Source organism: Stegostoma tigrinum, chromosome 21, assembly GCF_030684315.1.
Source record: "Stegostoma tigrinum isolate sSteTig4 chromosome 21, sSteTig4.hap1, whole genome shotgun sequence".
In the NCBI taxonomy this organism is placed as follows: domain Eukaryota; kingdom Metazoa; phylum Chordata; class Chondrichthyes; order Orectolobiformes; family Stegostomatidae; genus Stegostoma; species Stegostoma tigrinum.
The window spans coordinates 10,086,766-10,113,581 of record NC_081374.1 but is presented as its reverse complement, the minus strand read 5'-3'; the positions used below and the strand labels follow the sequence as shown (position 1 = coordinate 10,113,581).

Here is a 26,816-nt window from a genome sequence, read left to right as displayed (position 1 = left end):
CCAGGATGTTCCACACAATTGCTTGACCTTTTGTACTGTATGAAATCACTAGCAGAAACTATTTTCTTTCTAAATGTTAATTGGTCCTGAGTTGAGCAACCCGAGAGAACTAAGGAGCTTTCTTGAAATCTCTCTGAAGACGACTGATACTCATCTCAATTTACTCCTGACAAACTGGTTTCAGAGTGTGTGCAGGAAAGGTTAAAGGGTATGGCTTCAACATGACAGGGAGGTGATGGCCTAGTGGTATTATCACTAGACTGTTAATCCAAAGACCCAGATAATGTTCTGGGGATCCGCTTTGAATCCTGCCACAGCAGATGGTGAAATTTAAACTCAATAAATATCTGGAATGTGAATCCATTGTCAATTGTTTGGAACAAAACCCATCTGGTTCACTAATGCCCTTTAGGGAAGGAAACTGCCATCCTTACCTGGTTGGGGACTACATGTGACTCCAGACCCACAGCAATGTGGTTGACTCTGAACTGCCCTCTGGGCAATTAGGGACAGGCAATAAATGCTGGTCTAGCCAGCAAAGCCCTCATTCCTCGAATGAATAAAGGAAAAAAAAAAAGGAGGGGTTTCAGTCACACAGATGGATTTTCTTCTGTTCATTCATGGCCTGTGAGCATTGTTGGCTGGACCAGCATTTATCGCCCCTTCAAAGGTTGGAGGTGAACTGCTTTCTAGAACTACTGTAGTCCATCCTTGTGCTTTAGATAGATTCACACGTATCATTTGGGAGGGAGCTGCAGGATTTTGACTCACTAACACTGAAGGAAAGATGATATATTTCCAAATCAGCATGGGGAGTGCTTTGGAAGGGAACTTGCAGCTGGTGGTGTTCACATGTATCTGCTGCCCTTGTCCTTCTGGACGAAAATTGCTTGTAGATTTGGAAGGTGCTATCTACCGTCTTGTTAATTCCTGCAGAGCATCTTGTAGACGGTCCACACTGCTGTTACTGTGCTTTCACTGGTGACAGGAGAAAATATTTGTGGATGTGGTCACAAGCCACAAGTTTCTTGAGTCCTGTTGGAACTCCACCAATCCAGGCAAGTGGGGAGTATTCCATCACACTCCCGACTTGTGCCTTGTGGATGGTGTAGGGTTTGGGGCCTCAGGAAGTGAGTTACTCACTGCAGGATACCTTGCCTCTGATGTACTCTTGTAGCCTCTGCATTTATGTGGCTAGTCCAGTGAATTTCTGATCAATTGTAAACCCCAGGATGTTGACAGTGGGAGATTCAGTGATGGTAACACCATTGAACGTCAAGGGATGATGGTTAGATTCTGTTATGTTGGAGATGATCATTGTCTGGCATTTGTGTGCCACAAATATTACTTTAATTGGAAAAATAGGACTGTTCTCCTTAGAGAAAGTAAAGGAGACGTTTGAAGTGATCAAACCATGAGGAGTCTTGACAGAGTAGATAGAGAGAGCTGTTTCCAAAAGATCTTGATCCTTCCACGGGAGTGCAAAGATTTAAGTTGATTAAGAGAAGACAGAGAGGTGACCTTATTGAGACATACAAGATTCTAGGACACTTGATTAGGTAGATGCTGAAATGTCATTTCCCTTTATGGGACAGTCTAGGACCTGGGGGCATAATCTCAGAGTAAGGGGTTGAAGGTTTATGAGAGAGATGAGGCAGAATTTCTTCTTTCAGTGGACAGTGAATCAGAGGAACTTTTTACCACAGAGTGCTGTTGAGGCTGGTTATTCCATATGTTCAAGTCTGAGACAAACAGATTCTCAATCTGGTAAGGAAATATAAAGGTTATGGAGAAAGACAGGAAAGTCAGATCTGCCACGATCTTATTAAATGGTCGAGCAGACTTGCGGGGCCGAATTGTCCATTACACTGTTCCTATGCCTTACGGTTTGTAGCTTGGCAAAACAGCTGAAGTTGACATGAGGAACAATGTTGTGATGTGTCGAGCAGTCAGGGTCTGGAAAGTAGGGTAGTGGTGAGATTCTTGCTGCTTCTAAAAGGAAATTAAAAGGCACTTGAAGAGAAAATATTAGTGGGGCTATGGGTAAAGCATGGAAGAGTGGGAGTAGCTAAATTGTCCTTAGAAAGCTGACATGAGCTCAAAGGGTTAAAAAATTGTCTGGTCCTTGTTTGCAACCATGTGGTGATGTAGCATTACCAGGTAGAGGTGGTTGCATTTGCCCAACCGACACTGGATGGTAAATTTTGGCTCTGTGCAAAACAGGCAGTAGCAAATCAGCAACGCATCTCATATTCCTCCCAATGTTCTCTCTTGATTGAAGTTGATTACAATAACATTTGAGACATGCAAACGAGCTGTAGTTCACTTGCACCAACTGCATACCATTACAGTGTGTCAAATTAGCTTCAGCACATCAAGTGCTTTGAAACAGAGATAACACAGTGCAGAGCTGGAGGAACTCAGCAGGTCACTCAGCAGAGGAGCACGAAAGCTGACATTTTGGGTCGGGACCCTTCTTTCAGAAAATTCAGCGTTCCTGCTCCTCTGATGCTGCCTGGCTTGCTGTGTTCCTTCAGCTGCACACTGTGTTATCTCTGACTCCAGCATCGAGAATTCTTATCACCTCAGTGATGTATTTTGAAGCAGTTTGGTTATGTGGTAATATGAGGTTTATCTAAAAATAATACACTTTTTTGTCAAATTGAAATTCCTGATAAATATAGTTACGGATATGGCCTGTCATTATGTTAAAATCAAACCATTCCTATCAAATTCATCATCCCTCTGGATCTAAAGCTGTGCAGCTCCTTAATCCACTTCATCATCTTCAAATCATTTGCTCCACAAATCTACCTCATGATGTCACCAGACCATGGTTTCTTGCTTCACCCATTAAAAACCCATTACAACCATCTCCTCGTAGAGAAAGCATCTCAGGAAAGGGTGGCTGGCTCCCACTCTGGTTAGATGGGTTCTGAGATGGGTGATAAATGCAAAATGTGTGGAAAGTGGTGCATGAAGAGGTTGGGTAGCTGAGCTGCTTGGGAGTTGTGTATTCCCACCAACATCTCAATGTCATCTCTGTGTGTTGGCCACTGAAGTCTCTCAACATGTTTGTTGCTTTTCTGAACGAGCCTTCTCAATTTTGGCCGGTCTCAAGCCAGGCACTCCCATGATTGGATGGGAGTGCCTGAGCTCATCAGAGGCTTTGAGGTCATGCCTAAAGCATTTCTACAGCTTTCCTGGGAGCATGCTGTCACAACCAAGTTATCAAGTTCAGGATAACAAGATGTAGAGCTGGATGAACACAGCAGGCAAACTGATGTTTCGGGCCTGGACCCTTCTTCGGAAATGAGTCTAGGCCCGAAACATCAGCTTTCCCGCTCCTCTGATGCTGCTGTGTTCATCCAGCTCCACACTTTGTTATCTTGGATTCTACAGCATCTGCAGTTCCCATTATCTCTGGTAACACTCCCTTTTACTATGGCCACCAGATTTCGCAAAGGCGTGCCTGATGATACTTTGAGGTGGCTGCTTCAATCTTCAAAGCATACACGAGCGCAGTGGCGGCTGCTGTGGTAATGACCCTATCTCTGGACTAGGAGACCTAGGTTCACGTCCCACCTACTCCAGAGCAGTGCGATGACATGTCTGAACGGATTGATTAGAAAATTATCTACAGGAGCACTGGTATCCCTGCAATCCAACAAAACACGACCTTAGTCTCCAGTGTAGTTCATTCATTAAATCCATCGGTTCTTTGACCGAGCAACTCATTAATCCACTCTGCCTCCCCTATTTCTCCATAGCCCTACAACGCCCCTCGCCGCTAAGGTAATCAGCCCATTTCCCGTGTGAAATTCATGAACAAATCTGGTTCCACGATTTCGAACTCACATTCCAGGTTACAGCTCACTGCTTAAGCCCTCCCATCCTTCTCCTCTACCCACCCCCCGATCATTTCAAATTACCATATTCCCTTTAATTTTGGGAAGAGAGATGTTGCCTCGCTCCACAAAATAAACAGCCCCTTCCTTCCCACTTCAGCTAAACACAGTCCCTGAAATTGTCATTGAAATTGACGGTTGATGAGGACGGAGTCTCAGCGATCCTTTCTTGCAAATAATAAGACTGCCCCTAAAAATCAGAACACCTTGAGTAAGAGGAAAGCCTCACCTAATTCAATTACAACCCAGCCCACTCCCACACCCCACAAATACCAGGTGTATTCCCCACTTCATGCTGAAAACCAACAATGAGCTAAACTCGCCACTCCGAGAGAGAGACAGAGAAACAGAGAAAAACCTGCATCACGTCCCTGCCCCCTCTCAATACACAATTAAACGAATGTGCATCAAATCTAGGCTAGCGCCCACCTGCAGCTCGCCGCCTACACCGAGATTCCCAGAATGGAAAGGGAATTCCTCGCAGCTTTCCCTAATCTTCACTCCCTCCCCAATGCAGCTGAACAAGCTCCAGCAACAACTGCAGGAAAACCGCCCGGAATAAAAAGGAATTATTCACCTCGTTTTCTCTCTCTCGACAGAGCGCCAGGACGCGGCACAAATCTCCTCCTCGTCTGCCCAGTTCAGGTCCCCGATGGGACAAAACCACCTAAGCATCTCCGGGGTCGTTTGCCCTCAGCATTCCTGCTCCACAATTAACATACAGACACACACGGCGGGGGGGTGGGGGAGAGAGAGAGCGTGTGTGTGTGTGTGTGTTTGTGGGAAAAGAAAGGAGCCCTTTTCCGGTCTCTGAAGAGAGGGAGAGATGAATGACAAATACTAAGATGGGTAAGAAAAAGCTGGCCCCTGCTGGACAATCTCAGGAGCTGCACAATGTACCCCTCTGTGAGATGGTTTCATCTAATTGAGACTCGCTCGTTTACAGGAGAGAGGCTTCCTCTTAATTGCACAGCACCGCCTTCAGCAGAGCAGACTGTGCATTAAATGTGCTCGTTCTGGTCAAAGCAGAGAAAGAATGGATTTTCACTTGTGATAGCCCCTACTACAGCCTTCCAAAGTGCTTTTTTTCCAAAAAAATTACAACTCTGGAGTTAACATTTTGCAGTTTACAGTCACTGTTGCGGTGTAGGATCGGCAGATGCCCATCGGCGCACAGCAAGTTCCCGCAGACAACATGATTATCGGGACCTGGAGGTGGGAGAAGCTCGAGTCCATCCAAAACAAGGCAGCCTACTCGATCGACACCACTTTAAAACATTCACTATTGTTCGTGCACAGGGGCACCAGCCTATGCCCACCCACCCCAAAACAAAATGTCACATCAACAAGGTAACTTCCCCCCCCCCCAACAAATATTACCATCTCTTCCACTTTGAAGAATAAGGGACATGGTCAGAAGTCACACGACACCAGATTATAGTCCAACAGGTTTATTTGAAAACACAAGCTTTCGGGTCTTACATTTTCTTCAGACGTTAGTGAGAGAGGTGGTATCAGACACAGAATTCGTAAGAGATCAAAGGGTCACAGCACTTTAGTACATCCTAATCAATGCTGTGACGCTTTGCTCTCTTACTTATGAACTCTAAGTCTGATACTACCTCTCTCACTAACGTCTAAAGAAGGTGTAAGACCCCGAAAGCTTGTGTTTTCAAATAAACCTGTTGGATTATAACCTGGTGTCATGTGATTTCTGCCTTGGCCCGACCCAGTCCAACACTGGCAACCTCCACATCAAGAATAAGGGAAGCAGAGATGCAATAAGGCTACCACCTGATTTGATTTATTATTGTCCCATGTTCCTAAGTACAGTGAAAAGTTTTATTTTGTGTGCAGTACAGGCAAATTATACCCTACAAAGTGCATTAGGATAATAGAGCAGATTGAGCAATCCATTGTTATAGCTGCAGAGAAGAAGATTAACATTAAATGTAAATTGTGAGAAGTCCATTCAGAAGTCTAAGAATGGGGGCAAGAGACTGTTTAAAGTTTTGCAGTATATTTATAACTCGGGTTGTGGGTGCTGAGGTTGGTTGGCTCGCCGAGCTGGTTTCTTGTTTTGCAGAGGCTTCGTTACCCTGTTTGGTAACATCCTCAATAGAGACTCCGATGAAGTGTCGGTGTGTTTTCCCACCTGGTTTTAAAACTCTGGAGTCCATTGAGATGGATTGCCTCACTTCCAGTTTTCCTTCATAGTGGAATGTATATGGGGTCGAGTTCAATATGTTCATTAATAGCGTGCTTTGTGGAGTGCCAGGCTTCTAGGAATTCCAATGCCTGTCTCTGCCTAGCCTGTCCCAGGATTTTGGTGTTGTCCCAGTTGAGATGGTGGTTCTCTTTATCCATGCGGATTGAGATGAGTGAACTGTTCTTGAATTTACTCGTACACATATACAAACTTTTTATGTCTTCTGCCTGATGGAAGAAGATGGAAGAGAGTATAAAAACTGAAAGAACTGTGGAAGCTGTAATCTGGAACAAAAACAAAAGTTGCTGGAAATGCTCAGGCTCTCCCATGTCCCAGCCCCCTACCCCAGACACCAGGCCTTGTTATCACATAGTCTGCTGTTACACACTACCTATCGTGAGTCACTAACAGTCCCCATTAACAAATATTCGCCCTCCCAGCCAGATCGTTATCACCTCCTTTGTCTATCCAACTGCTCTTCTCTCTCTTCGAGCTCTATCCTATCGTTTTCTCGCTACCCCATTCCCTTCCTTATTTTCTGCATAAACTGACATTTTTCCAGCCACCGTCACTTCTGAGGAAGGGTCACCGGACCCAAAACGTTAACTCTGATTTTTTTTCTTCACAGATGCTGCCAGACCTGCTGAGCATTTCCAGCAACTTCTGTTTTTGTTCGTGGAAGAGAGTATGACTGGGGTGGGAGGGGTCTTTGATTATGCTGGTTCCTTTCCCGATGCAGCAGGAAGTATGGATAAAGTGGTTTCGGTGATGGAATGGGCTATGTTCATGATTCTCTAGTTTCTTGCGGTCTTTGGGAAGATCTGCAAATCTTCCTTCAAGCTACAAATCATCCGGAGTCAGAACAGACATGGAGAATGTTGGATAAACTCAGCAGGTCTGGCATCCCTCTTTTTCAGAGGAATCCTGAAGAATTATACCAGACTCAAAGCAATAACTCTGTGTTTTTTCTCTCTATTGATGGTGCCAGACCTACTGAGCTTCTCTGGTATTCTTTGCGTTTGCTCCAGATTTCCAGCATCTGCAATATTTTGCCTTTACCTAGCTTGGAGCAGTGTTGGTGCTCCTGCACTGTTGTTTGTTAGAATCCTGGAACATACTCCCAGTAGCATCACACAGACTGCAGTGGTTCAAGAAGACAGCTCAACAGCATGTTCTTGTAGGCAATTAGGAATGAGCAATATATGCTGGTGATGCCCACATCCCAAAAACAATTTGGAATAAAAAATGTCTAGTCTGATTTCAGTGGTAAATGTCAGCCAGGACACCATGTGACGGGTGTAGAGAGTTCCCTTCGGGGACTTTGGGGCCAGGAAGGCAGTTGAGTGTTTAGTGAGACCACAGTGGAGGTGGGTTTTGTGGGCAAGATGAGTTTGGAGAGAGAGTGTGAGGGGAGATAGGAGAGACAATGGTGTAAATGTGAGTTCTGGCCTAGAATAGGGCGTAACTGTTAGAGAAGGCAGAGGGAGAGAAACAGCACCTACAGCTGGTCTCAAACTAAGAGTAGGTGCTCCCACTTGGCAGTGAAGGAAATCTATGATTAAAATTGGAGCAGGAGTAGGTCTCTTGGCTTCTCAAGCCTGTCCTGCTATTTTTCCCAATCTGATTTGATTGTTGTTTTAACTTTACTATTGTGCCCGCCCTTTAAGCCATAACACCCTTGTCGATCAAAAATATTTTCCTCCTGAAGAAAGAATGTGAAATATCAACCATCTTGCATGTTCTTGGAGCGTGCAGCCTCACCTACTGAGCATCTTCAGTGTTTTCTGTTTCTATTTCAAATCTCCAGCAGTATTTTATCTTCTCCCTTCTGTGAAATCTCACTTTAACCACCATTCCCGATTCATCATCTCATTCAGGAAATAAGAATCACAGAATTGTTACATCATAGAAGGACCCATCCTGTCTGTGATGGCACTCTGAAGGAGAGATTTACAGAATACCATTCACTCCATTCTCCCTTTAACTCTGTACAATCTTCTTTTCCTGACAGTAATCCAATTTCCTCTTACATGCCTCAATTGAACCAACTCCACCACATCAGGCCATGTATTCTAAATCCCAACCTGCCACCATGTGTGTCTTCTCATGTGTCCTTTGCTTCCTTCACCTTAAAATCATGCCCCTTTGACCTTGATCTTTCCATCACTGGGAACAACATTTCTTGATCACGTGTATGCATATGTTCATAATCTTGAATCTCATTTGGACCTTCTTTTCTTCAAGGTAAGTAGTCTCAGCATCTCTGACCAATTTAAGTAACTGAAAATTCTCATCCCTCGAACCATTCTTCAGAGTGTCTTTTCCACAGCCTTCTTGAATGTCATCACATTTTTCATAAAGTGTGATGCTCAGAACTGGATGTGATGCTCCAGTTGAAACCAAACTATTCTTTTCTACAACAAAGTGTGGAGCTGGATGAACACAGCAGGCCAAGTAGCATCTTAGGAGCACAAAAGCTGACATTTTGGGTCTGGACCCTTCATCAGAAAAGGGGGATAGGGAGACGATTCTGAAATAAATAGGGACAGATGGGGAGGTGGACCTAAGATGGATAGAGGAGAAGATAGGTGGAGATGAGAGAATGGGTGGGGAGGTGGGGAGGTAGGGACGGGATAGGTCAGTCCGGGGAGGACGGACAGTCAAGGGGGCGGGATGAGGTTAGTACATAGGAAATGGAGGTGTGGTTTGAGGTGGGAGGAGGGGATAGGTGAGAGGAAGAACAGGTTAGGGAGGCAGGGATGAACGGGGCTGGTTTTGGGGTGCGGGGGGGGAGGGGAGATTTTGAAGCTGGTGAAATCCACGTTGATACCATTGAGCTGCAGGGTTCCCAAGTGGAATATGAGTTGCTGATCCTGCAACCTATGGGTGGCATCATTATGGCACTGCAGGAGGCCCAGGATGGACATGCCATCTAACGAATGGGAGGGGGAGTTGAAATGGTTTGTGATGGGGAGGTGCAGTTGTTTGTTGTCTTGGATTCTCCAGCATCTGCAGTTCCCATTATCGCTATTCTTTTCTACAAGTTTAACATAATTTCCTTGTGCTTAAACTCTATGATCCTCTTAATGCAGCCTAGGATAGTGTATGCTTTATTAACTGTTCTCTCACATGCCTGGCCATCTTCAATGAATTATGCACTTCTATAGAGAAGTCTTTTCCAATTTCAAAGTGTGGAGCTGATGAACACAGCAGGCCAAGCAGCATCTCAGGAGCACAAGCGCTGACATTTCGGGCCTAGAGCCTTCATCAGAGAGCTCTCTGATGAAGGGTCTAGGCCCAAAACGTCATTTTTGTGCTCCTGAGATGCTGCTTTGCCTGCTGTGTTCATCCAGCTTCACACTTTGCTATCTTGGATTCTCCAGCATCTGCAGTTCCCATTATCACTGATACAATCTTTTCCAATTTCAGGCCTTTTCCAATGCAGAATCATAATTCTATTTCTCTTCACAAATGCTGCCAGACCAGCTGAGTTTGTCCAATATCTTGTGTTCAGGTTCCCAGGATGCATGGTATTTTTACTTTTATTGACACGGGTCTACTGATTCAACTACTTTAATCTTTCAAGATCTCCTGAAGTTTTGAATACCTCTATCAAATCTCCCTTCAACCTTCTCTTCTCATAGGCAAATAGATCCAACTTGTCCAATCTATCCATGAAACTGAAGTTTCTCATCACTGGAACAACTGCGAATCTTTACTGCCCCCTCTGGAATGACATTGCATCTTTCCTAAAGCGAGGTGTAAAGATATTTTGTGAGGCATTTGGCTTTAAAGAAATGATTTTGTGAAAGCTTTTCATAGGCACTTTATTCCTCCTTCCCATTTTGAATGTCCCTGTGTCCAACATAAACTTCCACATGTGAGAATTAGGTGGACAGCAGGTTGCAGCTCCCAGACCTTGTCCCAGGTCTGATAGTTTTTGATGTAATGAGCAGCCAATGGGCCCAACTCTACTGCAAGATGTACCAAATTAAATGAGGCACATTTCCTACTCTCTAAGACAGTCCCTTGATTTCGAGGGTGGCTTTCTTTCATTCTGGATTGCAGGCCCAAGGCTGGATCAATGGCCAGTGCTAGATCTACGTACTGCCACAAATGGGGCAATTCTGTTGAAGGGGTGGATGACTGAGATGCTCAGGTTTTCATGTACACCTTCCATTGATCGTGCCGGCCTCCCTCGACCAGGGACGCTCAAAATGGTTGTGCTCCTTTGAGGATAGTTCTTCTCCAATATGGGTGGCCTTGGGCTACAGATTGCCATGAATTGGTGGTGGTATTACATTTTTTTTCCAGGGAGTTTTTGGGAATGTCCTTGAAACATTTTCCCTGCCCTCTTGATAACTGCTTGCTGTGACAAACCTAGCAGCAGGGAGAGCTTGTTTCGGTCATTTTGTGTTGAGCAGGTGCTGCACACTATCAAGCAACAAAGGAACATGGTAGCCTTCAGCATGTTAAGAAATACAGATGACAGCCAAACCAACCACAAAGGATTTCATTTCATTCCTTGCCATGTCATTGAAGTATCTTAAAATTCATCACCCATGAATTTTTGATGGAATGCGTTGTCTTTCACCATATGGGCAAAATGTGGCAAAACCACTGCATCATTAAGTTTTGATATGGAAGGGATAAATGGCCTAGATAATAAAATGTGAGGCTGGATGAACACAGCAGGCCAAGCAACATCTCAGGAGCACAAAAGCTGACGTTTCAGGCCGAGACCCTTCATCAGAGAGGGGGATGGGGTGAGGGTTCTGGAATAAATAGGGAGAGAGGGGGAGGCAGACCGAAGATGGATAGAAGAGAAGATAGACGGAGAGGAGAGTATAGGTGGGCAGGTAGGGAGGGGATAGGTCACTCCAGGGAGGACGGACAGGTCAAGGAGGTGGGATGAGGTTAGTAGGTGGGAAATGGAGGTGTGGCTTGAGGTGGGAGGAGGGACTAGGTGAGAGGAAGAACAGGTTAGGGAGGCGGGGACGAGCTGGGCTCACCCCCATCCCAGGCCCCAAGATGACTTTCCACATTAAACAGATGTTCACCTGCACATCTGCCAATGTGGTATACTGTATCCACTGTACCCGGTGTGGCTTCCTCTACACTGGGGAAACCAAGCAGAGTCTTGGGGTCCGCTTTGCAGAACACCTCCGCTCGGTTCGCAATAAACAACTGCACCTCCCAGTCGCAAACCATTTTAACTCCCCCTCCCATTCCTCAGACGACATGTCCATCATGGGCCTCCTGCAGTGCCACAATGATGGCACCCGAAGGTTTCAGGAACAGCAACTCATATTCCGCTTGGGAACCCTGCAGCGCATTGGTATCAATGTGGACTTCACAAGCTTCAACATCTCCCCTCCCCACACTGCATCCCGAAACCAGCCCAACTCGTCCCCTCCACCCACTGCGTCCCAAAACCAGCCCAGCTCATTCCCGCCTCCCTAACCTGTTCTTTCTTTCACCTATCCCCTCCTCCCACCCCAAGCTGCACCTCCACTTCCCACCTACTAACCTCATCTCGCCTCCTTGACCTATCTGTCCTCCCCAGACTGACCTATCCCCTCCCCACCTTCCCACCCATACTCTCCTCTCCATCTATCTTCTCCTCTGTCCATCTTCGGTCCCCCTCCCCCTCTCTCCCTATTTATTTTAGAACCCTCTCCCCATCCCTCTCTCTGATGAAGGGCCTCAGCCCGAAGTGTCAGCTTTTGTGCTCCTGAGATGCTGCTTGGCCTGCTGTGTTCATCCAGCCTCACATTTTATTATCTTGGATTCTCCAGCATCTGCAGTTCCCATCATCTCGGTTAAATGGCCTACTTTGGTTTTCATGGTCCAAGCCCTGAACTCAGAGAAAGACTTTAGACTGAACTAAATATGGGTTTATATTGAGAAGACAAAGTTAAAATAACATTAAATCACAGGGATTAAATGCCACGCCTCTTTCCACTCATTTGAAGCCTGTCGTATGTCTTGAGTTGGATGGTGGAACTGTTATTATCTTTCATTGTGTGAAATCGCTCCAGCAGAGAATGGCTGACTGCCATTATCCAGCCTGACTTGTTGGACTGATCCAGAGGGTTTCCAGTAACAGCAGCACAATGCTTTTTGGAAGAGGTAAGATTTGTCAGAATGTTAAGGAATTCATGGCTGCAGCTTGATATTGCCAATGGTATTTTATTCTAGTACTGTCTCTCTCTGTCTCTCAACACTCAACAGAAAGTGGACAGTACTTGTCAGGAGAGATTTGGAGGTGTTCGTGTTCCAAGGCATATTTTATCCTCGTCTATCTATATTATTTTTGGATTTTACATTCAAAGCAACTTCATACAGTGTCAGCTTTAAACAGTGCATGCAACTGCAATGTACTCAGTCTGCAGGATGCAACTCAGTAATTCATCAAGTCTTCTTTGCCAGAACGTCCCTAACAACCAAAATCAGCCACTTGTAAAGTCAAGAACAGCAACGGAGATGGCAGGAAACTAGCACGCCTTAAATTCCCCTCCAATTTACTAATTTGGACATATATCGCCATTCCTTCATTATTCACCGGCTCAGAATCCTGGAACTCTCCATCCAGCAGTATTTCAGGAGTATGTTTGGCACAGAGACTGTGTATATCAAGAAAGTGGCATTCCACCACTTTATGAAGAGAAACTAGGTATGTGCAGTAATTTCTGGCCTTGCCAGAAACACCCATATTTCAAGAATCAGATTTTTATAATGAATGATTTTGAATGAACAAATGATTTTATTGTCACGCGTGTTTTACAGTGAAAAAAAATTTGCGTTAGAATCCCTCAAGTGTGGAAGCAGGCCATTCAGCTAACTGATTCCACATTAACCCTCCAAAGCGTATCCCACCCAAACCCATCTCCATAATTCCCATGACTAGCCTGGGCATCCCTGGACACTGTAGCATGGCCAGTCCACCTAACCTGCACATCTTTGGACTGTGGGAGAAAATTGGAGTACCCAGAGGAAGCCCACAGACACAGGCAGAATGTGAAAACTCCATACAGACAGTTGCCTGATGGTGGAATTGAGCCTGGGTCCCTGGTACTGTGAGTTAGCAGTGCTTACCACTGAGCCACAGTGTTGCCCTTAGGTAAGGAGTTGATCAGAAATTCTCATACAGACTCCAAAGCTAAAATACCAAATCGCAAATTGAACCATTTAATTGTGTTTTCAAATAAGGTGACTAAAGAAACACAAAACATGGCTTGTGACAACAAGGTATGGAACTGGATGAACACAGCAGGACAAGCAGCATCAGAGGGGCAGGAAAGCTGACGTTTTGGGCTTAGACCCTTCTTCAGAAAAAAAAACATGGCTTGTGTTAACTCTGGATGAGGAAGAAAATTCAGTATCTTTGGTTGCCCTCTGCTGGTATGTAAAAGTACATTGCCGGGATAAATGACCGCATCTCAAGGTTTTAACCATAGCGATCTACTGGGATAATGCCTTTAGTCTATTATTTAAGAGACCTCTCCTTCTTTAAATGTTTAATCAGCAAGATTCACAAATCCACGGATGCTAATGCTTGGGTTTCTCTTATAATCCCTTCACACAAAGGGGCTATTGTCAGATGTGGCTCAGTTGCTGATGTCTAATTTTAAGTCCCACACCAGAGATAAAATCCAGAATAACATTCCCAGTGAAGGACTGAGGAAATGCTACAGCGATGCAGGTAATGTCTTTTAGAATGGAAGTTAACTGTCTGATCTCTCATGTGGGCGCAGAAGATTCCACTGCATATTGACAAAAACAAAGCAGAGGAGTTCTCCCTTTTGAAGGAGAATTATACTGAGCTTAGAAAATGAATGCTGTTTCTTTCTCCACAGATGACCCCAGAGCTGTTGAGTTCCTCCACACTTTTTTTTCAGTCTTCCAGCATCCATAGTAGTTTGCTTTCATTTGAGTTCTCCCTGGGGACTGGTCCAACATTTATCCCTCAAACAACATCACTAAAGCAGATTATTTGGTTACTTTCACATTGCTGCTTTGCTTTGCACAAAATGGTCATCACACTTCCTACATTACAATAGCAACTACACTTAAAAGAGTTGTGAAATTTAGTGTTCTTGCATCTGTCCTGAAGAATTTGACACTATGCTGCCTTCATTTCTGCAATACACATATTCTGAATGACCAAATTACTCTCAAACTTCTTAATCAGTGTCAAGTCTCAAAGGGAATTGAATATATGCTTAGAAAAGAAAATATTACAGGTCCAAGAGGAAGGGCAATCAGGAAGTGAAACTAATCCAATAGCTAGGAAGGCACAGTGGCTCCGTGGTTAGCACTGCTGCCTTACTGCGCCAGGGACCTGGGTTTGATTCCACCCTTGGGTGACTGTCTTTCTGGAGCTTTTATGGGTTTCCTCTCTCAGTCCAAAGATGTGCAGGTTAGGTGGATAGGCCATGCTAAATTACCCATAGTGTCCAGGGATTTCTAGGCTCTCTGATGAAGGGTCTAGGCCCGAAACGTCAGCTTTTGTGCTCCTAAGATGCTGTTTGGCCTGCGGTGTTCATCCAGCTTCACACTTTGTTATCTCTTATTTCTAGGCTAGTTGGATAAGCCATGGGAAATACAGGGATGGGGTGGGTCTGGATGGTTCAGAAGGTTGGTGCAGACTTGATGGGCCAAATGGCCTATTTTCACACTGTAGGAATTCTATGTGAGCCACTTCTATGGGCTCTTCTGACATTGACACAATGGGACAAATGGCCTCTCTGTGTGCTAGTTTTTTATATAAATGACTTTCAGATGGTTTACTCTCTGGCTTGGGGGTGGGAGAAGGCTTTGCATGATTCATTTTATGGAGGTCAACCGGGGATGAGGTGTGGGTCTTGTCCAAAAGTGACCCTGAATATCATTGTTAGCTGAAACTAGGGAGCAATCCCCATTTCCTTCTTCCTGTGTTCCAGTCTCTCACTAAACCAGATTCCCAGTTCCCAGTCTGCTTTTAGAACATAGAACATTACAGCACAGTACAGGCCCTTCGGCCATCGATGTTGTGCCGACCTTTCATACCAATCTGAAGCCCATCTAACCTACACTATTCCATGTACGTCCATATGCTTATCCAATGACACCTTAAATGTACCTAAAGTTGGTGAATCTACTACCGTTGCAAGCAAAGCGTTCCATTCCTTTACCACCCTCTGAGTAAAGAAACTACCTGTGACATCTGTCCTATATCTTTCACCCCTCAATTTAAAGCTTTGCCCCCTTGTGCTCGCTGTCACCATCCTAGGAAAAAGGCTCTCCCTATCCGCCCTATCTAACCCTCTGATTACTTTATATGTTTCAATTAAGTCACCTCTCAACCTTCTCTCTAATGAAAACAGCCTCAAGTCCCTCAGCCTTTGCTTGTTGCAATGGTGAAATCCCCCAACCCACCAAGAAACAAAATTACAATGCCAGGGACTTTGAATTCTCCTTCTGCATTGTAAACTCTTATGAATCACAGAGATATTTTCCCACCTGGGCATGACTGTCTCACTTTGCATTGATGTGCACAGATACATTAAGATTACGGCCCTCTGACCTGCCAAGCCCCAGCTGATTATTGCCCAAGTGAGTATGCAGCCTTTGTTCTGAAATATCCATGTAAACAAGAAAATGCTCAGATTGGCTCCTGATGAGCAGTTCTCAGTTAATTATTTACCTATGCTTCATATCTGCCAGGCCCGTGAGTGTTGGAGTCTCCTGGAAAGGGGCGGGGCTATCTGTTTGTGAAAATACCTGTAACACGGGCGTTGGAGTATCACAGGTGGACCTTGGCTGTCTCAAGTACTGTGTGGGACTGCCGCAGATCTTCCTGAGGCTCCAGTCAGTAAAGGCAGCTTCTGAGATTCACTGCAGCAACGGGAAGCTGGTAGGTTATGACTTTTGGTCTTGATTGAGTGTCATTGTTTTTAAAATCACACAACTCTGGGCTGGTCTGGCCAGGTAAAATGAGACGCCTGTTTCCTTGATGAGAATCAATCAAAACTCAATTTAGTTTATATTGTATCTTAAACCCTTTTGTAGGTTTACTTGGTAAAAGGGTACCATGTCCAGTTTAAGACCATAAGACCATAAAACACAGCAGTGGAAGTAAGGCCATTCGGCCCATTGAGTCCACTCCGCCATTTAATCATGGCTGATGGGCATTTCAACTCCACTTCCCTACACTCTCCCCGTAGCCCTTGATTCCTTGTGAGATCAAGAATTTATCAATCTCTGCCTTGAAGACATTTAACGTCCCGCCCTCCATTGCGCTCTGTGACAATGAATTCCACAGGCCCACCACTCTCTGGCTGAAGAAATGTCTCCTCATTTCTGTTCAAAATTGACCCCCTCTAATTCTAAGGCTGTGCCCATGGGTCCTATTCTCCCCGCCTAACTGAATCAATCCCAGCATCCACCCTTTCTAAGCCATACATTATCTTGTAAGTTTCTATTAGATCTGTCCTCAAACTTCTAAACTCTAATGAATACAATCCCAGGATACTCAGCCGTTCATCGTACATGAAATCTACCATTCCAGGGATCATCCGTGTGAATCTCCGCAGGACATGCTCCAGTGCCAGTATGTCCTTCCTGAGGTGTGGGGCCCAAAATTGGACACAGTATTCTAAATGGGGCCTAACTAGAGCTTTATAAAGTCTCAGAAGCACATCAGTGCTTTTATATTCCAACCCTCTTGAGATAAACGACAACATTACATTCACTTTCTTAATCACGGACTCTACCTGCAAGTTAACCTTTAAAGAATCCTGGACCAACACTCCCAGATTCCTTTGTACTTCTGCTTTACAAATTTTCTCACCGTTTAGAAAATAGTCCATGCCTGTATTTCGTTTAGTACTAAGGCTGTTGGTTAGGGAAATGTTTGCCAGTATATGCTGAGTTAATTGCATTTCTATAATTGCCCCTGTCCTCTCAGGAATTGTGCGACCCTTAATCATTATCCAGGGTCATTCTTTGCAGTACAGACTGTCCCTGATTTATGGATATCCAATTTGTAAATGCTCATAATCGTGATTCAGGGGTAATTTATATAGGGGTATAAATTTTAAAGAGCTGACATACTGGTGTGTATCATGAGTGGTATAGATAGAGTTAATGGTAGTTGTCTTTTTCATAGGATGGGGGACTTCAAGACCAGGGGACACTTTAAGATGTGAGGAGAGAGATTTAAAAAAGATACGAATTGCAATCTTTTTTACACAGAGGAATGTTCGCGTGAGGATTGTACTTGCAGAGGAATTGGTAGATGTGGGTACAATTACAATGTTTAAGAGACATTTAGATAAGTACATGAATAGGAAATGTTTGGAGGGATATGGGCCAGGAGCAGGTAGCTTGGACTAGTTTAGTTTAGGATTATGTTCAGCATGGGCTGGTTGGACCGAAGGGTCTATTTGCATGCTGTATGACTGCTGTGTTTTGTCCTCTATTACTCTCTGGTTTGTGTATGAATTAACTCAAAAATGGAACTTACTCATTGCTGTATACGTGTACGTTATGATACTTTTTCTAAATTACACATCTCTGCTGCATGTGGGTCATAGACCTGGGTCTTTAAGGCCAGTGGTAAGGGTGCTGCCACTGCACTACAAGGGCCGTTACACCACACAAGCACTCTCTTCAAACATAAGTAGGAGCTGCAGTAGGCCATATAGCCCCTTGAGATCATTACCAATCTTCCATCTCAGTCACTTCACCTCATAATTTTCCCATATCCCTCCAATGCTTTAATGCCCAAGAATTCAGAATTATAGAATTATTATCAAGCAGAAGGAAGCCATTGGCTCATTGTGCCTGCACAAGCTCTATCTATTATCTAGTGCCAATTTCCTGCCTTTTCCCCATATCCCTACACAACAGTAGTGTCCAGAAAAAAACATCCAATGTCTTCTTCCATACCTCAATTAAACATGCTTCTACCACTTTTCCAGGCAGTGCATACCACACTCTAAGTACTCACTCACTGACCATAATCCTGAAATACTCAATGACTGATCATCCACCGTACTCTGAGGTAGAGAATTCTAATGATTCATTCCAGTCAGACTGAAGAAATTTCTCCTCACCTCAGCCCTAAATGGCTTCTCCTTATTCTGAAACAGTGTCTCCTAGATCACTGCTTAGAATCATAGAATCCTTGCAATGTACAAAGAGGTCACTCGGCCCATTGAGAAGGAACTGACCCTCTGAAGAGCATCCCACGTAGACTGACACCTCCCCCCAATCTGTCTCCGTAACCTCCCATTTACCATGGCTAACCCACCTAGCCTGCATGTCCCTAAACACAATGGGGCAATTTACCTCAGCAAATCCATCTAAGCTGCACATATTTGGACTGTCTTGGGAAACCCGAAGGAAACCCACACATTTCAAGGCTTGAGAATTGTCATGGCCCCTCAATGAGAGCTGGGAAAACTAGTGGGGAATGGGGAGGAGCTGGGGACAGTTGAGTTTGGGGAAATCTGAGTGTGCAAGGTGGCGATTTACGAGTGTTAGGGGAATCAATTGCTGTGAGAGCAGGAGGAAAGCAGTCGTAACTCAACTGTAGATACTCTGCGAACCATTGCTGTCTTCGAAGTTGCAAACCCAAATTTTCAACTAGTGGTCCCACTTTGGGAAACTCTGCCCCAGAATAACTAGCCAGGGGAAGCATCCTCCCAGCATCTATACTGTCAAACATCTTGATTTAAGAGAAAAGCGACCGAACTTTGAATGAACTTCAATGGCTGTAAAGTGCTTCATGATAGAATGATAGCAACAAGGCACTATGAGAGAAGTTGTTCAGCCCAAATGTGTGTTTGCCAGCACTTTGAGAAAACTCTTCAATCAGTCCATTCCTGGTCTGTAAAGTTATTAAATTGTAAGATGCAGGAACAGAAGTAGGCCAGTCAACCCACTGGGCTTGCTCAGTGAGGTCATGGTTGACCTGGTAAACCCTCACTCTTTCTTAAAATGACTGCAAATATTTATGAAGTCCAATTTTGAATGTTAGTTATAAATCTCCTTCCACCACCTTTTCAGACAGGACATGCCCCTGGGGATTCTAAGGAGTGTTGATAGGGTGGATGCTTCTGGAAGATAGGAGAACTACAGGGCACAGTTTAAAAATGACAGCTGGTCTCAGACAGAGATGAGAACTCATTTTGTTCTCAGAGTGTCATTAGTTTATGGAATTGTCTTCCCTGGGGAATGGTGGAGGCTGGGTCATTGAATATGTTTGAGACTGCTTTCGATCAATTCTTGATTGACAAGGGAGTCAAAGGGTATGGAGGGGGGATAGACAGGAGCATGAAGCTGAGGCCACAACCAGATTAACCCCTGAAATACAGGGCAATCTCAACATGCAGATATACATGATAATACTCAAGTTCAAAGATGTGCAGGCTAGGTGGATTGGCCATGCTAAATTGCCCACAGTGTTCAGGGGCGTGTGGGTTATAGGGGGATGCGTCTGCCTGGGATACTACAAGGGACGGTGTGGACTTGTTGGGCCAAAGGGCCTGTTTCCACACTGTAGGGAATCTAGTCTAGTCTAGTCTAAAAGCAAGAGTAGGAGCAAGTTACCGCAGATGCTGGAATCTGTACTGAAAAGTGCTGGAGGTCACAGCGGATCAGGTAGCATCCATGGAGAGAGAACTAGCTCATGTTTCAAGTCTAGATGGCTCTTCTTCAAATCTGATAAAGTGTTATCTGGACTCAAAATGTTTGTTTTCTGTCTCCCCATGATGGTGCCTGATCTGCTGTGATCTCCAGCATTTGTTGTTAGGAGCATGAGTAGGCCACCCATCCCCTTGGACATGCTCCACCAATCAATAAGATCATGGCTGATCTGACCACTCTACACCCTACCTTCCCTCAATAAATTTCCCTCCTTCTCCTCATCAAAAATCTATCTATTTCTTCCTTAAAAATATTGAAAGACTCTGGTTCCACTGTTTTTGAGAGGTAGCAAGTTCAAAAGATTCATGACTCTGTGAGGAAAACATTCTCCTCACCTCTGTCTTAAATAGACGGTGCCTTATTTTGAAAAAGAAAATCCTAGTTATACGTTGTCCCACAAGAGAAAACACCCTTTCCATATTGACCCGGTCAAATCCCTGCAGGATCTTATATGTTTCATCTCAGTTGCTGCTTACTCTTCTAAACACCAGCTAACACAAGCCTAGACTGTCCAACCTTTTGTCATGAGATAATCTGACCTTTTCAGATATTAATCTGAAAACAGAAAGTGCTGGAAAAACTCAGCAGATCTGGCAGCTACTGTGGAGAGGGAAACAGAATTAACATTTTGGGCATGGTATGACTCTTCTTCCAGTCTGAAGGTCAAGCTAGATCAGCTGTATTCACAGTACTTAACTTTTATATTAGTTTGATAAGCCTTCTGCAAACTGTTTCCAAAGCATTTTCATCTTTCCTTAAGTAGAGAGACCATTACTGTACACAGTACTTAGATATAATCTCAAGTCAAATGGTCTACTTCTACTCCTAATTCATATGTTTCCATGTAAGATGTTGTAAAGCTGTAAGTTCTTTTCTTTCTATCTTCATACATTGCAACATTGACTGTATTTCAGAAGTACCTCATTGACTGCAGATCGCATTATGACATCCTGAAGTTGCAGTCGGTATTATATGAATGCAAGTGTTTCCTTCTTTATGTCATCCACTCCTCTGCATTACTGGTAACCATAAACATCATATTCCCAGTGTAATGGTTCAAACTTCCACCAAGACTCAGTTATGAAGCTGGATGCAGCCAGAAGACAAAGCAGCCTCACTGATTGGGCCTTTTCCATATCAATAACAAAGTAGAAGCCTCAGCAATCTTACCTTTGAAATATTGCCAACTGTGCTGAAACTGAGCAGCACTACAATTGCAGTTTTAACACATAAAGAAGATAACTTTAACTGAGGTGTCTTGGAGCTGGCCAATGATTAGATGCAGGTAATGAATTAGGTACATAGGTCACCTACACAATAAGCTGGCAGAAATGATAAGTGACTCACATTATCATGTGGAAAGGCCAGAGATCTGTAACTCTTCGCTGTTCACAGGTGGATTTTACGGTGTTTCTGATGGACCATAACACATAGGAGCAGAAATTAGGCCACTCGGCCCATCAAGTCTGATCCACCATTCAATCATGGCTGATAAGTTCCTCAACCCCATTCTCCCACTTTCTCCCCATAACCCTTGATCCCCTTGATAATCAAGAACCTATCTATCTGAATCTTAAAGTCTCAGGCTTAGAGATTTCAAAATGCAAAAGGCTAGAAGTCCCCTGACTCTCCCTCACTCAAGAGTCTGACTGAAAGCTGCATTGAATATATTAAAAATAGGAAAGAGGAAACTAGACTGGATCTTGTGAACTCATAGATAGTTAGGAACAGGAGTAGGTCTTCCATTCCATTGAGTCCTCTCTACCTTTCAATGTGATCATGGCCGTTCAAACCCTTCAATGCACTTTACTCACCCATCCGCACAATCCCAGGAATCTATCAATCTTTTAAACATAATCAAAGATTGAACCTCTACAGCTCTCTGTTGTACAGAATTGCAATGATTTATGTCTTTGGAAAATCATTTCTCCTTATTTTGGACCTACGTTTTTACACTGTGTTCCCTGGTTTTAGGTAAACAGACCGGGGGAATATCTTATCTTACCTTCAACTCTAAATGGATTTATCAAGTCTTGACCCACCTCCAACCCCCACCACCTCCCCAACCCCACCCCAACTTCTGGTCTATCGCACTCTCCGTAAAATTATGTACATGAGCAACTTTATTTATTATTTCTTGCTGGCTTGTCTTCCACTTTTTGATGCCTTGATTCTTGCTGGGTGAGAGAGTGATGTGGCTTCAAGAATACTTCACCCAAGGACCTATTCTAAAGGTGTTGGCGTCAACAGGCCTATGTTTGACAGGTTATTTGACTGTGGTATTAGAAAAGGTAGTGCTACTGCCTTTGAGCTGGCAGATCATGGAGTCATGTACCACTTTAGAGATTTAGCATATAATCTGGACAGACTGACCGTTTGGTGTGGTACTGAAGGGGTGTTGTGAAACTATGGGTCTATCTAGCCTCACAGATGGATGTCAAAGATCTCATGGAGCCACCCAAAGAAGAGGATGGGAGCGGCGGGGTGCTTTTATGGTGTCCTGCTAACAATATCACAGTGTTACAAAGATTTGTACCAGGGACCACTTAACCTGGCAGTTAATGTTCTTCCACTGAGTTACATCCGCTCAGAAGGATTGAAGGAACTGTTTGTTTAAAGTATTGATTCTCATGTGAAGGAGCAATTGTGTGAGCAAGAAAAATGCAACAAAAGCAAAATACAGCAAATGCTGGAAATCTGAAATAAAGACAGAAGCTGCTGGAGAAACTCAGCAGTCCTGGCAGAATGTGTGGAGTGAGAAACACACAATGTTTCGATTCGAGTATAGCTCTTGCAGAACTAAGATTCTATGTGCTTGGTGCATGTGCACACTGATGCAATCGGAGAAAAAAAACAGGAAAAGCTTGCATTTATAACACCTTTCTCTGCGACTCACTTCCCCTCAAACCCTGTCAATGCAAGACCCCATCAGGAGATGCCTCCAAGCTGTATCAATGGTGCAGGACAGAAAATACTGGAGATTGTCAGCTGAGTCCTTTGACAGCAGCCCTCAAACCCATGACCTCTACTGCCCAGGACAAGGGTAGCAGATGCCTGAGACCACCAGCTGCAATTCCTCCTCCAATCTACTCATCAGCCTGACTTGAAAACGTGTCATCATTCCTCTCCCGTCTCTGGGCCAAGAACTTGGAATTCCCTCCCGAACAACACTGTGGGTCTAGCTTCACCACATGGACTCCAGTGGTTCAAGAAGGCAGCTCACCATCACTTCCTCCAGGCTAATTAGGGATGGGCAATGAATGCTGGCCTAGCCAGTGGAACTCATATTCTATGAACAGATAAGAGGAAAACATTAATTCCCACTAAACAGAAGAGTACAAAATGCCTTGGGCAGGGCCTGTAATGCGGTAATGGAGGAGGAAATGAGTCTCCTTATCACACTGAACAGTATGTACTGGGTGTGCCCTGTGTTATCAGTGCAATAGAAACCTAACCACATTGTGGGAGGCACAGTCTTGTTTATACCTGGCAGAACTTTCAACAAAAGCTGTAGAGCGCTCTGGTGTTGCAGTGATAGTGTCACTCTATCTGGGCCAGAAAGCCTGCTTTCAAACCCTATTTGCTCCAGTGACGTGTAGCAAAACCAGGTTGGTCAGAATATATCTACAATAAAAGCTATTACAACGCTGGTCTCCATTGAATATTTACAGATTGGCCATGGAGTCCTTGGCAAAGAGGAAATTGTTCTTTTGAGTGTGTAACTCAGGTTTGCATAGGCCCAATGCTGACAATTTATTCAGATCTGTTTGTATCAGGTCTTTAGTGTCATAGAGAAATAGAGATGTACAGTGTGGAAACAGGCCCTTCACTCCAACTTGTCCATGCCAACTAGATACCCTACATTAATCTCGTCCCATTTGCCAGCATTTGGTCCATATCCCTCTAAACCCTTCCTATTCATATACCCATCCAGATGTCTTTTAAATGTCGTAATTGTACCAGCCTCTCCCATTTCCTCTGGCAGCTCATTCCACACATGCACCACCTTCTGCATGTAAAGGTTGCCCCTTAGGTGTCTTTTGATTCTTTCTCCTCTTACCTTAGAGGGAAAGTGGAAGGACAGGCCTTTGAGCCTGTTCTCCTGTTCAATCTGACCACAACTGATCCTCTATCTCACTGCTGTATTCCTACTTTCTCCCCTTCCCCCTTCATGACTTATAATCTCAAATTTTATCTCCCTTTTTCTTGAATATGTTCGCTGACTTGGCCTTCAGAGAATTCTACATGTTCAGTCCCCTTTGAGTAAAAACATCCTCGTGTCAGTCATAAATCTGCACAAGCAGGCTCAGGAACAGCTTCGTTCTAGCTGTTATCAGACTGTTGAATGGACTATAGCCTCAAATAATGTAACTCGTATACCTCTAAGTCTTTTTTGACCTGTACATCCTTTTCATTGTGTTTAGATATGCCTGACAATAAAATCAATCAATTAATCAATCAGATGGTCTACCCCATATTCTTCAGTGAAGGAAAACATCCACCTTGCATCTGGTTTGTCAGGCCTTATTAGAATTGTATGTGTTTCAATTAGATCCCGTCTCTTCTAAAATCTAGAGAAAACGGGCCCAGTCAATCTCCTCTCTTGGGACTGTCCTGCATCAGCCTCGTGATCCTTTCCTGCATTCCCTTTGTGCTTATCATGACCGGTATACAGACCTCTTGAAGTGCTGAGCTTTGTAATATTTTTGTTGGAGCCTTTTGAGGGCTTGGTTATGCTTGTGCATAGTACAGACAGCTTTAGCTGCCCCTATATACTGAGTAACACTTTCTCAACAGCACTGTACTCAACAGCATACTCAATAGGGAGTTTGTTTCAATACAGAGCATCTTCCAAGCTTCTGACAATCCAACATAAACACAAAAAACCCCAGTTGGAGCTGTTTAAAAACTGGATTCATATTCAGGCTGAGCCAGCTGAACATTAGCTTTGTAAATTAAAATTAATCATTAACCTCACAGTGTCATGGAAACTGGGCAGTTTGCGTCAGTTTAAAGGGCTTGTGTCTAAATATGCAGAGCTCATCAGTGCCCATTGCCTATGATATTGCTTTGGAAATAGTTCTGATGAACACACCAGATTCTTTTTGTGTCAGCTTACAATTTATTTATTTTTACTGACTTTAGATTGGATTTAAAATTTGGCTTTAGAAATCCAACCTTCTGGAGAAATCCCAGGCTGGATACCTTGCCTGATTTATATGACTCCGGGATGGAAAACAGGATAGTCAAGTACGCAAACTTTGGTTAAGTGATTCTGGTGCTAGAAAAGTGGCTGTCTTTAAGGCGTAAGTTGATAACAGGCAAAAGACCTGTTCACTCCGCATCCCACTTGCCCTCCCATTTGTCTGGCCACCAGCAACCATTCCTGTTCACCCCTATTCTTCTTCCAATATTCACAGTCTACACATAGTCAATGTCTCTTTTGTCCCTGTGTTGGGTGGCACGGTGGCACGGTGATTAGCACTGCTGCCTCAAGTTGCCAGGGACTCAGGTTTGATTCTAGCCTCAGGTGACTGTCTGTGTGGAATTTGCACACTGTCCCTGTGTCTGCGAGGGCTTCCCCCCGTAGTCTAAAGATGTGCAGGTTAGGCAGCTTGACCTTGATAAATTGTCCATTCAGTCCGACGATGCGTAAGTGAAGTGAGTTAGCCATGGGAAGTGCAGGTTAGGGTTGGGGGGTTGGGGCTGTGTGTGTTTGAGTGGGATGCTCTTTGGAGTATCACTGCGGCCTTGATGGGCCAAATGGCCTGTTTCCATATTGTAGGGGACTCTATGCCAGCCAATATGTGAAATTGAACTGATCTACCCATACTTCCAATGGCTCATCTTCTTAGTCTATACAGGTTCACAAGTTCCAACAATAAACTGCATTAATATAGTGCCTTCAAAATGGTAGTATGGCATTTCACAGGAGAATTGTCATAGAGCTACATGAGGAATTACTAGCATCGGTGACCAAAAGTTCTAGTGCCTGTTGTCTTGTTTTAAGGAACAACTTAGAGAAGGGAGAGCCAGACGGGTTAGAGGAGAGAACCTCAAAACTCAGGCACTCGACAGCTGAGGGCTCAGCAGCCCCTGGTAGAGAAATTGAAAGGGAAGATGTGCAAGTGGTCAGAATTGGAAGAATGCAGACAAGTCATCTAAAGGTTGTGCAAATAAATCAATTGATCTTGAAATTCATTTTAGGCTTTCTCTCTCTGTTGCCATTGGAAGAAGGTAGAGAGCCAGTGTGAAAATAGTAGAAATCCTGTACAATTTCAGGGCTATTATTTACGAACATGACGCAGCAGTGGATATGCTTTGAGTGAAGGATAATTTATGCTAAAATCAACATTAGTTTCTAAAAAAAAGTCTGTATTCAATACATCAGGACTTTATTAGATATTCAAATGTAGCTCTGGATGCATATGAATTTCCACAATCAGGTAGACCCATCATATCTCAGAAATAGCAAGAACTGCAGATGCTGGAGTTCAAGTCAATGCAGTGTGGAGCTAGAGGAACACAGCAGAGGAGCAGGAGAGTCAATGTTTTTGGCCTAGGCCTTTCCTCGGTCCTGATGAGGGGTTTAGACCTGAAATGTTGACTTTTCTGCTCCTCTGGAGCTGCCTGACCTGCTGTGTTCCTCCAGCTCCACACTGCATCGACCCATCATATCTCACAACGCTTTCACTATGGCACATCAATGCTTTCACCCTTTCGTCAATTATTTTTTCAGGCTCTATGTGAACTGAATCCCAAAACGATAGTTAACTCCTTATAGACTGATTCTAATTTCATTGGTTCCAAAGGATTTGGGTAGCATCTCAATAATTGGCTGGAGTCTAAATAAATCCAACTAGTTGTTTTAGACAAAGTAAATGATCTGGTAATGTATTACATTTCAGAATAGTCAGGAGAATGTGGCACGCTTTTCATTGATTTTAGAGATAATCGTTAGGAACATTAGAGCGGGGTAGGCCATTCAGTCCATCAAGTCTGCT

General features: G+C 44.1%; 2 protein-coding genes across 5 annotated transcripts in view; one reads left to right on the top strand and one right to left on the bottom strand.

The window, feature by feature from the left end:
* Positions 1-26,816, bottom strand: part of pik3c2b (phosphatidylinositol-4-phosphate 3-kinase, catalytic subunit type 2 beta) — a 218,279-nt gene that overhangs the window by 162,692 nt on the left and 28,771 nt on the right. For 2 of the 4 annotated variants that reach the window (XM_048553064.2, XM_048553067.2), the window contains exon 1: positions 4,486-4,779. The exons of the other annotated variants lie outside the window; for them this stretch is intronic. The gene's annotated coding sequence lies outside the window, so the exon portion shown is untranslated. Of the gene's footprint in view, positions 1-4,485; positions 4,780-26,816 lie in introns of those variants that run through there. 4 annotated transcript variants of the gene reach the window in all.
* Positions 15,879-26,816, top strand: part of LOC125462747 (epidermal growth factor receptor kinase substrate 8-like protein 3) — an 87,159-nt gene continuing 76,221 nt past the window's right edge. Inside the window, exon 1 of the mRNA XM_048553068.2 lies at positions 15,879-16,015. The gene's annotated coding sequence lies outside the window, so the exon portion shown is untranslated. The remainder of the gene's footprint in view (positions 16,016-26,816) is intronic.